At 34.8% G+C, this 11,495-nt stretch overlaps 1 long non-coding RNA gene across 1 annotated transcript; it reads left to right on the top strand.

The window, feature by feature from the left end:
• Positions 1-7,516: 7,516 nt before the first annotated feature.
• On the top strand, positions 7,517-8,623 carry LOC130462598 (uncharacterized). The gene is made up of 2 exons (XR_008923141.1): positions 7,517-8,054; positions 8,269-8,623. It is a non-coding gene; the product is annotated as an uncharacterized lncRNA (long non-coding RNA).
• The last annotated feature ends 2,872 nt before the right edge of the window (positions 8,624-11,495 follow it).

Genomic DNA, 11,495 nt, shown 5'->3' with positions numbered 1-11,495 from the left:
GACCTATAAAGTAACAACATACAACCCTTACTATATGCATAATTTGAAACATAACATTAATTTCATTGTTTGAAACATTAAGCCCTTCCGCATTGGTGTTGGGCGCGAATAATTAATGTAAGGGATGATGAACGAATTAAAATTAAATATTCATACTATTTGAAAAAGGAAGAAACACAACTTTGCTAAAGGTTTACATAATTATTTTGCACTCCACGCTACACAAAATCTCATTGTTTAGACTTTGACGATTGGTGAGGTTATGACATTCTGACTTATACAGGGAAGTAAAAAGAGTCACATAGTAATGTGATTCTATATATTATTGTTTCATATCAAATAAGAATATTAGTAGCGTTATAATCCTTAATATAATTTATTTATTATATTACATAAAATAAAATAAAAAGAATTATTTTCCTAAGTTGGGCTCTTTATGATATTCAAAAGTTCAACATTTGCATAGATAGTTAGATAGATATAATATTAGAGTATTTGATTTTTGAAGGAACACTCTTGTGTGTAGAGTTTTATTAGATATATTTTTTATTTATTAGAGTTTTATTAGCATTCATTAATTCAAATATGTGCATGACACCTACTTTTTTATCTACGTGGCACAAGCATTTTTTAATTCTAAAGTAAATTAGAAATCTTATTTGTCATTGGCCGAAATCTAATGGTTTCAAAAGCATTTTATAATTCTAAAATAAATTAGAATCTTATTTCTCATTGGCCGAAATCTTATGATTTCCTACATGATGCTCTAACAACTTAGAAAATATGCGTGTTTTAACTATAAATATTAGATTATTGTTTGATATTGGATTTAATTTCATTTTAGATTTACTTTTTGATTCACTACATAATTATGCATTATTAGAGACGGATTTTGAGGTGGATACTATAAGCATCTTAAATTTGAGACGAATTACTTAAATTTTGTCTCTAGATTAAAATTGGGATGAAATTGTATATGGAGTTTCAAAAATTCCCTCTCAAATTTGTAATGGATTTGCCAAGATTGCGTCTCAAATTTTTTTTGAGACGCCCTTTACAGAGAACCCCTAGACGAAATTTCTCGTCTCCATAAAATTATTATTTGGTAGTGATAATTAAAGTGTTTGATTTTGAATGGAGTTGTATATATTAGTAAATTAATTAAATAAAATATCTACATGAAACCTAATTATTTATCTACGTGACACTCAACTCTTTTAATTCAAAATAATATAGAAATCTCATATTTTATTGGCTTAAACCATTAGATTTCCTACATGGCGCTCTAATATTGGATTTGTGTTTGATTTTGGATTGAATTTTATTTTAGATTAGAGTTTGATTCTTGATTGAATTTCATTTTAGATTTATTTTTAATTATTAGAGTGTTTTATTTTGGATGGATTTGTATATATATGTAATTAATTAATTAAATTATCTACGTAGCACCTAATTATTTATCTATGTGACACTCTACTTTTTTAATTCAAAAATAATTTAGTATTTTTAATTGGCTAAAATCATTACATTTTCTACTGGCGCTCTAATATTGGATTAGTATTTGATTTTGAATTGGATTTTATTTTAGATTTTCCTTTTAATTATTAGAGTGATTGATTTTGGATGGAGTTGTATATATTAGTAATTAATATATTATTGAAAATATCTACGTGACACCTATTAATTATCTACACGGTGCTCGACTTTTTTGATTAAAAAATAAATTAAAAATCTTATTTTTCATTGGGCGGAACAAACTTAAATTTCCTACATGGCGCTCTAATAGTTCGGTAAATATGGCCGCTTTAATTATATACTTTCTCCATTTTTTAACAATTGCACCATCTTGGTTTTAGCACTATTTCCTTATAAAGTTATTTTTTGTGATTTATATGTAAATAAAAATATATTCATGTGGGATCTTGTTAGATTCGTCTCGAAATATATATTTTCAAATTATCAAATTTTTATAAGTTTTTAAAATGTATAATGAGAGATATTAGTGGCTAAAATAGTGCATTGACAAGCGTGAAACCTCAGATGGTGCAATAAAAAAATGGAGGAAGTATATTAGATTACTGGGTTTGAAGGAATAATTTATATTAAAATAAATACTAAAATTTACCACAAATAAATACTCCATCCGTATTTTATTAGGAGTCACACTTACCAATTTCGCCCGTATTTTATTAGGAGTAACACTTCCATTTTAGTAATTTTTCTACCCAACCATATAATTAAATAACATATCTAATTTACCCTATGATCCACACCATATTATACAAATAGTTTCAGAAACCCCGATCCCCACCCCTCCAAAATTTAATGGTCTCCACTTGTTTTACTTGATTAAAATATTTCCTGCAATCCTACTTGCTTTATTATTTTATTTCATTCAACTATTCTTCCTTAATACCTGTACCCGGTCATATGTGACTCCCATTTGAATACGGAGGGAGTATATAATTTTTACATATATCGGGGTAACTTTTAAGGGTTTTGAGTTAAATTTTACTCTTGTAAATAAGAATTTATGTCTCCCACATCTCTCATTACACATATTGTTTTCTCTGAATCTAAATGTTTTTCCCATTTAGAATATTGACACCATTAACAATGGAATAGAATCTTATGAATTACGTTCAATATATAAGAAAAAAAATATAGTCATGTGGGGTCTTGTTTGATTTGTCTCAATGAATACTTTAACAATATGAAAAATTTATAATTTTTAATAACACGTAACTAGAGATATTAACGATGTAACATGTGTATTGACATGTGTGTCAAAGGGAATAGGAAAAACATTTGAGAATAGAGGGAGTATATATCTATTCACTTGCTTTTGAGTATATCCAATTTTTAGTAAAATGTACTCCCTCCGTATTTATTTAAGGGATACACTTGTCTTTTCCGGCCGTATTTATTTAAGAGATACACTTGCCATATTTAGTAACTTATCAACCCCACCATCTAATTAAATAATACATCTAACTTACCCTATGACCCACCATCTTATTAAACAAATAATTTCAGAAATTCACTCCACCTCCCACCCCCAAAAATGACATGGTCTCCACTTATTTACTTATTAAAATATCTACCTAACCTCACTTGCTTTTTTATTTTACTTTATTCAATTCTTCTTCTTAATACCAATATCCGATCAAGTGTATCTCTTAAATAAATACAGGGAGTATAAATTAAAGTACTCGGAGCAAAATTTCAGGACAAAAGAAGTTTTTATTTTGGGGTGACATTTGGTGAAATGTGAAATGTGAAATCTTACCAACAGCTATCATGTCACTTATATCTATGTCAAAAAAAAAAAAAAAACATCTCACCTGGCCTACATGGCTACATATGTTTTCAAAAGATTGACCGTACCACTATCGATTGTACGACGACCCACAAAGCTAAGATTGTTTGTTTACCTTCCCAGAAAAACAAAAATTGAGTAGGTTTGTGGTGTGTAATAAATATTTAAGCCTAGTGATACTTTATGATGAGTGATTTTCTTATTTTCATTCTAATTAATCTCTAGTTGATGATGTAGAAATTTTAATTATATTTTATTAAAAAAAGTACTCCCTTCATTTCAAAAAAAAAATTATGTTTGAAAAATACGGCAATTAAGAAAATGGATGTGTATAAGGAAGATAATCATGGTTGTGTACTCTATGGTAAACGGGAGAGAATAAATAATTGTTTAATGAAAAAAGTACCAAAAAAGTGGATGTGAGGAACATTATCCACATCTACCCAATTGGTAGATAACCCACAACTAATAGAACATTAAAAAATAATTAATAAAAGTGGTGTGGATTTCACTAACACTACTTTCTGTTAATAGTGGGTAATTTACCCGGTGTGGGTAGATAAAGTTTTTTCCGATTTGAGGATGGTTGGGTGAGAAAAGATGAATGTGTGTAAAAAGCACAATCATGTTTTATTTATTTATTGTTGTTTGACACAAAATTTTGAAAAAGTGAGAAAAATATATGGCTAAAAATACAAATAGGAAACATTTTGTGGACCGCTCGAAAAAAAAAGGTTTTGTGAAATGGAGGGACTATATATTTGTATGGTGTTAAGTTTACGGGTTTTGACTGTTTATAAAATACTTCCTTCGTTCTTTTTTAAATGACACAATTATTTAGGCATGTTTGCCAATGGTACAATTTTAAACATTAATATTTCAATTATGAATAAGAAAAAATTATAAAAAATTGATATTTAGAAAATATTTATTAAGACAAATATAATAAAATCCTACATTATTATGCTTTTTCTTAAGTATAAATCACATAATCAAGTTAAATGAATTTGTGAATAGCGTTCAAAATCCAATTATATCATATAAATAAAAACAGAGAACGTACTCGCTAAGTCGCTTTGATGCTAAGTAATGTTTGGTTACTTTTTGGATTTCATTTATTGGAATCTCTAGCTATTTTAAGGGCAATTAGGCGGTTAAAGGATGAGATTATGAGAAGGACAATTTTATAACGCAAACCATAAGGTACACGTGGCTTTTGGATCAGTACGTTTAATAGCATTTATTTCAGGAGCGTGCATTAGTTTAGTTAAACTAGCTCTTGAGCCCGTTCAAAGAACGGGCAGTTATACATATAAGGATTATTTAAAGTTCTAATTTTATCAAGGGTTTGTTATTTTAGTGGAAATACATGATTTAAATAGATGTAGAATTTGAAGGTTGAAATATTATATAAATAAATTGAATGGTAAATTCATATCGAGTATTAAAGAGGGAGATGAGGTGAAAATGTTGATGAATAAATGTATTAAATAGTGAATTGATATTGAATGACAATAGTATAGTGGAAGAGACTTTAGAGTTGTAAAAATAACAACAAAAGGGAAATCGAAAAAACTAAATTGATTGATGAAAGAAGAAGATGCCACGTGGCATCTAATAAGCTATGGTTATACTTTTTATAGACTAGGTATAGACTAGGTATAGATTACAAGTTTTGAAGCCCGTGCTATGCAAGAGTTTCGTTTAATTTTTTTTATTTTAATAACTATTTTTAGTTATATTATTGGGTTGCGTTTTGGTGAATATATAGGTTTCGTTAGCTTCGTTTTATTTTTTATGTTAACCCCCAAATCAATGTATATACTTCCTCCGATTTTTAATACTCGCAACGTTTGTAACTTTCACGCATTCCAATGCACAACTTTGATCATTAATATCTTTAATTTTCTTTAAGCAAAAATTAAAAAAAATTGATATTTTGGAAGTATACATTGAGATAAATCTAACAAGATCTTACATGATTATATTTTATCTTACTTATAAATAACCAATAATAATCAAAGTAGAATATGTGAATAGTGTAAAAATTTCAAACGTTGCGAGTATTAAGAATATAAGGAAGTACATAATTTAACAAAATTTATGATATGAAATAAGAAACCAAAATTTGTAGCTCAAGTCCATCATTTTTTTTAGGAAGCACATACCTACTCTATTTGACTCATGTCCACTCATGTCCAAGGCTTGAGTTTTCCCTATATTGTTGCTTTAGACTTGTAGCTATTCAATTCTAAAAACAAATTAACCCATGTGGAAATTTGACATTTATCATTCTAAACCCTCAACACTTATCCTTATCACTTTCACCAATCACCATTATTACTCATAATTCCAACTCTAACAACAGATAAAAATCTTCGATTAAAATAGGCGAATAATTGCATTGACCATCTGCTTTCTTGCTATAGAGTTTAGAATATAAACCTTGAAAATGGGCCTCTCAATAGATTTCTCGCAAATGATACAATAAAAGTCTTTTAATCTTTGAGTGACGCATTTTTTACAACCTGGTTGCACGCCTATGGGTCGTTATAGGTCATTTATGGCCAAAAATGGCATTTTTGATCCCAACTACCAACAAACGAACCTATTTTCACATTATAACCCTTTTTCATGATTCATATGAATAGTTATATGTTCATGAACCTCATTTCAAGTTCGTTATGTACGCCTATGGTTCATTTGGGTCGATATAGGCCATTTATGGCCAAAAATGGCATTTTCGATCCCAACTATCAACAAACGAACTTATATTCAAATTCTTAATCTTTTTCACGATTCATATGATTAGTTATATGTTTATAAGACTCATTTTAAGTTCGTTATGCACGCCTAAGGGTCATTTGGTTCGATATATGTCATTTATGGCCAAAAATGGCATTTTCGATCCCAAATATCAACAAATGAACCTAAGGACACTTTTTATATCTTTTTTATGTCTCATATGCTTAATTAGAGGTTAATCAGATTCATTTTAAGTTCTTTATGCACACATAAGGCTCGTTTGGGACGATATAGGTCATATTTGGCCCAAAATGACATTTTCGACGGTTCATGCCAATTATAGACGAATAGTTTTTTTTTACTAATTTCTAGCCTAATAATACAACATAAATATACTATTTTATGTACCTTTTCCAGATCTTGAATTTCCTTGCAACTTTTGAATATGTCATGCATGAATTTCATCACGTAATAGCCACACACGACCTCACCCTCTTGTTGGGCGCACTAGATTAAAGAGAAGATAAATTAGATAAGGAAATGTATTTGTTTTGGCCGTACAATAAGTAGTGAACAAGTTATTATTTACCTTAACTGATTTCCATTGAGGAAGTGCGTTTTTTTTGACATTCATTTTCATCAACACTCTGCAATTCCACAATTCATTGGAAGTTAATTAACATTAAATGCTTGAATGTAAAATATGATTGCAAGTTTTATTTGATATGTACAAAAAAAAATTACGGAATGTACTTATTCAATCACTACTACAAAAAAGAGCTAAGAAACCACAAATAAGGAACCAATAAGTTACTTAATAGGTCTCTTAGGTAAAGAAACCATACAATTATGAAATATGGTTTCTTGAAATATTAATAAAAAACCACGAATTCAAGAAACATGGTATCTTATATCTAAATGAAGTTAAATGAATAAGGAATGACATCAAAGAAACCACATCCAAGACAAATATGGTCTCCCTCTTTATCGTAATTAAACTATTTTAGGAAACTTATTTATATTTTTTAATAGGATTTTTTCGAAATAATGAATTATTAACATTAATATATTTTTGAAGTAAAATCCTTTTCCTTAATTGTCGTAACTGCAGGTTCATGGGCTTATGAGTTTCCTTGATAAACTGCCTAAACTTTATAATTTTCATTTATTTTAAACCCTAAACTCTTACTTTTCTTCTTATGTAGGCACAAAATTAAAGAACAACAATAACATGGCAACAACACCATCTCTCTGACATTTTTTTTCAATCCGTGGACTATGGACCATGGTGCACATAGAGCATGGTGCACCATGTGCACCAAAAGAACACATGTGCATAAACAAAAGAACATGATACTACGGCAAAAGAACATGCAATATCATGTTTTACTTTTTTATTATAAAAAATCACAATTTATTAAAAATAAAAATAAAATATATGTCAATGTTCTTTTTACGTAATCAGATGTTCTTTTAATTATATACTAATGTTCTTAAGGTGCACCATGCTCTATGTGCACCATGGTCCACCTTCTAAATTGCGATTTTTTTGTTTTCGATCGGATTCTTCCTTGCCCAGTTCTGAACAACGAGTTTCATAGCTTAAACAAGAATTCATTCCATCTCCGCCTCGCACAACAACCTCCCTCCACACCTCCTCACCACCGCCCGATCCACCACCAGTATCCGCCCCCAAACCCGCAAAATCTTCACGAAGACACTCTCCTCCACCATGACGAAGGGTAAAATCATCTCCTGGATCAAATCCGAAGGCGAAAAGCTCTCCAAAGGTGACCCCGTCGTCGTCGTTGAATTCGCTAAAGACGGCATGGATGTTGAGACCTTCTACGGTGGTACCTTGCCAAAACTATTGTTGATGAAGGTTTCTCCACTCCTGTAGGTCCGCCATTTCCTCGCTGAATCCGAAGCAGAAAAGGAGGGTGAGTGAGTGAGTAACTGAGCCATGAATCTGGTCTCCAGAAATCGAAGAGTAAGGTCACTATTTTCCCCAATAAAAAGTCGTGCATCATCTTGAGGATGCTGATGATAATATTTGATTGATTTCTGAAATTGGGTTTTGAATTTGATTGATAATGGAGGAGAGTGAGAGAGTGAAATTTGAAGACAATCACTAAAAAATTTAGAATTAATTCTTTATTGATTAAGGATGATGATTATGATATTTGATTGATTTATTGATTAAGGATGAGGATGATTATGATGATATTTGATTGATTTGAAGACCATCACTACGAAATTGTTGGAGAACCCGAAGGCTGCACAAGATCATATGAAGAATCCAATGGTGATGAATAAGATCCAGAAGCTTGCCAGTGCTGAAATTGTACAAGTTAAATGATTTGGAACCAATTGAACTACTTTTAGGAACAGGGATATAACTTTGGCATTTGATATATTTTGCACTTTCCAACTATCACTATGTAATTTCCTTTGTACAAAAAAACTATGTAATTGCACTGATCAGTGGATCAATCTACTAAAATTCTTGTTAAAATTTTTAATTTTATTTTAATTGAGGATTTTTCTTTATGCCGTCCATGTTTTCATGATTCTCGTGTATTTCGAATTAATTTTTTTTTTTTGAAAAAAATACTGTCAAAGAAACCATATTTCATACAATAATGGTGACTTCATCAAAGAAATCTTTTTTTTTGAAAAAAATATTGTATCAAAGAAACCACATATATTACAAGTATGGTTTTTTTTATCAAAGATAAGTAACCACACCAAAATCATGGTTTCTTATGCAAAGAGACCACTGAGATATAAACCATACATTTTATGGTCTCTTCGGCCTATTTGGTATGATTTCTTTGCCACTTTTTGTAGTAGTGAATAGTGACTTTCAAGCATGTCGCAATCGAATCGCGCGATAATCATAGCAGCCTTTGGCCTTGCCAGAAATATTTGACAAGCTAAATTGCTAATTCTCAATACTATATATTCGAGATGTATCATTGACTGAAGTGCTGGATTTCAGGAAAATCAGATAATTTAACATTGTTATGTCAAAGCCACTCATATGACAAGATTAAATTACATGACTGGAGCCAAAATATCAACTTCTATGAAATCGTACATACCAGGTATGAACCATCAGACAAATATAAGCAACAAGCATGAGGGAAATACGCAAAGTAGTAAATAAATACTGTTTCTGCGAAGAAAATGCTAAGTGTGAAAATAGGGGAAGCCTCTTCAACCAGGCTGTCGTTTTCCTCCAATCGGTTGTGATTTGTCCTACAAAAACGGCAAACGTAAACTGGCTCGGGGGGGTTCCCGAGAAAACCCTCTCCGACGCTCAAGTCAGTTCTTGTAGAGAGAGAAAGTAGTGAGAGAGTCAGTGTGGGAATAATTGCATACCTGAGTAATGATTAGGTGAAGCATATTTATAGTAATGCAGGATGGCATTATTCGTAAATATAGGCAAGTGTAGGGGCATGGAATCTTGGGCCTGTAGGGGGCTGAGATATGGGCCCCTAACTTCTGGTCTGAGCCCATCAAGAGTTTTGTGTTTGAGGGTATTTTCAGTAATTTCCCCTAAAAGGGTATCTTGGTAATTTGTGTAGAAAGTGGGTCCCACAGGGGGGGCCCGAACATTAGCCCCACGCCAAATTTGCGAGTTCTGGCCAAAGACTCGGGAGTTTGGCGGAATGAACTCAGCCCTCCGGCTTTTGTTACGTATACATGGGTTGCTTGCCCGGCTGGCTAGCAATGTTTGTGAGCTTGGCGAAGGTCATGCCTAGTTGAGACATTCTACATTGGGCGATTGCTTCAAATTTGTGCTGAGAGAGGTATGGGTGTGACGCGCGCGGCTTGGCTTTTGTTTTCCGCCACAAGGGCGCGGGCACAAGGCTAGGCTTGGCTTTTGTTTTTCGCCCCAAGGGCGCGGGCACAAGGCAGGGCTTGGCTTTTGTTTTCCGCCCCAAGGGCGCGGGCACAAGGCAGGGCTTGGCTTTTGTTTTCCGCCCCAAGGGCGCGCGCACAAGGCTGAGCTTGGCTTTTGTTTTCCGCCCCAAGGGCGCGGGCACAAGGCTGGGCTTTGGCTTTTGTTTTCCGCCCCAAGGGCGTGTGCACAAGGCTGAGCTTGGCTTTTGTTTTCCGCCCCTAGGGCACGGGCACAAGGTTGGGCTTGGCTTTTGTTTTCCGCCCCAAGGGCGCGGGCACAAGGCTCGGCTTGGCTTTTGTTTTCCGCACCAAGGGCGCGGGCACAAGGCTCGGCTTGGCTTTTGTTTTCCGCCCCAAGGGCGCCGGCACAAGGCTCGACTTGGCTTTTGTTTTCCACCCCAAGGGCGCGGGCACAAGGCTCGGCTTGGCTTTTGTTTTCCGCCCCTAGGGCACGGGCACAAGGCTGGGCTTGGTTTTTGTTTTCCGCCCCAAGGGCGCCGGCTCAAGGCTGGGCTTGGCTTTTGTTTTCCGCACCAAGGGCGCGGGCACAAGGATCGGCTTGGCTTTTGTTTTCCGCCCCAAGGGCGCCGGCACAAGGCTCGGCTTGGCTTTTGTTTTCCACCCCAAGGGCGCGGGCACAAGGCTCGGCTTGGCTTTTGTTTTCCGCCCCAAGGGCGCGGGCACAAGGCTGGGCTTGGCTTTTGTTTTCCGCCCCAAGGCTGGGCTTGGCTTTTGTTTTCCACCCCAAGGGCGCGGGCACAATGCTCGGCTTGGCTTTTGTTTTCCGCCCCAAGGGCGCGGGCACAAGGCTGGGCTTGACTTTTGTTTTCCGCCCCAAGGGCGCGGGCATGGTTGAGCGGTGTGGCTGCTGTTATGACTCGGCGTGGCTGCTCTTTGTTAATCGGGCAAGAGGCGCCGATTAGCGTGGCTGCTCCTGTTTTTTTTTTTTTTTTTTTTTTTTTTTTTTTTGGCGAAGGCTGGCGGAGGAAGGGCATGCCAGGCGTGGCTGTTCCTTTCTCGGCGTGGCTGCTCCTTTTTTTTTTTTTTTTTTTTTTTTTTTTTTTTTTCGCCGTATGTACGTGGGTAGGATGATGGCTGATGCTTTCTCTTGGCGTGGCTGTTGTTTTGTCGCCCGATGTCGGGTGCGGTGCGTGAGAGAGAGTCGCACATGATGGTGCCATGGCTTCTACTTTCCGCACATGATGGTGTCAAGGCTTCTACTTATGGTGCCATGGCTTCTCTTTGCCGCACATGATGGTGTCGTGGCTTTTACTTATGGTGTCATGGCTTCTACTTGCCGCACATGATGGTGCCAAGGCTTCTACTTATGGTGCCATGGCTTCTCCTTGCCGCACATGATGGTGTCGTGGCTTTTACTCGCCGCACATGATGGTGCCATGACTTCTACTTATGGTGCCATGGCTTCTACTTGCCGCACATGATGGTGCCAAGGCTTATACTTATGGTGCCATGGCTTCTCCTTGCCGCACATGATGGTGTCGTGGCTTTTACTCGCCGCACA

This window comes from Spinacia oleracea, chromosome 6, assembly GCF_020520425.1.
Source record: "Spinacia oleracea cultivar Varoflay chromosome 6, BTI_SOV_V1, whole genome shotgun sequence".
In the NCBI taxonomy this organism is placed as follows: Eukaryota; Viridiplantae; Streptophyta; class Magnoliopsida; order Caryophyllales; family Amaranthaceae; genus Spinacia; species Spinacia oleracea.
The sequence above is the reverse complement of the archived record's forward strand: the minus strand, read 5'-3'. Positions and strand labels throughout refer to the sequence as shown.